The sequence below is a fragment of the Hevea brasiliensis genome, chromosome 7, assembly GCF_030052815.1.
Source record: "Hevea brasiliensis isolate MT/VB/25A 57/8 chromosome 7, ASM3005281v1, whole genome shotgun sequence".
Taxonomy (NCBI): domain Eukaryota; kingdom Viridiplantae; phylum Streptophyta; class Magnoliopsida; order Malpighiales; family Euphorbiaceae; genus Hevea; species Hevea brasiliensis.
In genome coordinates, this window is record NC_079499.1 from 12,667,546 (window position 1) to 12,669,133 (window position 1,588).

Sequence of the window (1,588 nt, forward strand, 5' to 3'; positions counted from 1 at the left end):
TGTCATTTGTGACCAAATGAGGTGTGTTAGAAGTGTTGGAATTAAAAGCCAATTCGGATTGGATAAGGTCATGTGCTGGCAGCATGACCAAAATTTCCTTTGAGGGACCAAAAATGAAATTTTACAAGTCCAATGGATATGAGACCAATTGGAGATGAAAATAGGCACTAAATGACACAATTTTCATTTCGGAAGCCTGCCCAAAAAGTGACTAAAACCTAGTGAAAAAAGTGACCGAAGTTGAAAAATAGCAGGCTGCCCTGCACAACTTGACCAAATGAACAGTATTTGTTCATTTGATCATAACTCGAGCTAGGCAAGTCAAAATGATCTGAAATTTTACCAGTTGTTAGATGAGATATAGACCTAAAACTTTTATGAAGAACACCAACCCAAATTATGCCATTAACCCAATCAAATTACTGAGCTCAGTTGGGTCACTGAATCTACAGACTGCAGATTTGCCATTTGAATAGTAAAGTTTCAATGGCTATAACTCTCGCTAGAAAACTCCGATTTAGGTGATTCTTGAACCGATGGAAACCTAAGGCATAGTAGAACATTTCATATGAAGAAAATTAGACCAAATTATGAACTTAACTTGATCAAATTTCTAAACGAAGTTGGATCAACAAATCTGCATAACCAAATTCTGCAACATGAACAGTAAATGTAATTTGCTTATAACTTGAGCTACAAAACTCCAATTGGGGTGATTCAAAAGGGAGAATAAACTTAAGACAATAAGGAAAATTTTCTATGAAGAAAGTTTTGCAAATTCCAACAGTAAACTGACCAATGAAACAGTACAAGTAGGGACACCAAAACTGAAAATTTGGCAATTTTGCCTAAAAGACCTAAGTTTTGAGAAAATGACCAAAACCAACAAGTTTGGTGACCAACATGTGGTATGTGGGTAAAGTTGGAATTCCCATACCTATTAAGCCTTAGAAAGTCAATAATTTGACTTGAATAGTGCAGTGAATAGCAACCCGAAACACAAAATTTCAAGAACGTCGAATTTAGCACGTTAGAGCTAGGTAAAAGTGAAGTTAAATTTATTATTGGATTTATGCTAAGTTATGGTACTAAAACACTGTGAAATTGTGTGTTTTAGTGGAAAAAAATACCGGGACAGAACCCGAGGAGTCGAGTCAAGGCCAACAGGCGACTCGTTTGAGGTTTGTGCACAACGTATACTTTTAATAGTCATCTTTTACATACTGTTTTGAATAACGTGAAATATTGAATTATGGCATTCTTATAATGTTTTGATTTAAATTGTTGAAAGTTATTATGTATATTGAAATGACAATGTTTAGCAAATTGTTAAGATAAGTTTTGAAACCACAGTGTCATGACCATATATTTGAACACCTCACTAGCATGACTAGTGGGGGTAATTAGTTTCGAATTTTGATTCCTTCTCTAGAGAAGTGTTGAGGTGTGCCAGTAGAAAAGGATGTGAATGGATATCCATATATTTGAGCTAGCTAGCCTTGTGATGTGCTTTCTCTTTAGCCTCTGGCTATTGAGATTCTATTTGTTTCGAATGGCATGATCTAACTGTGGGTTTTATGAAATGTAA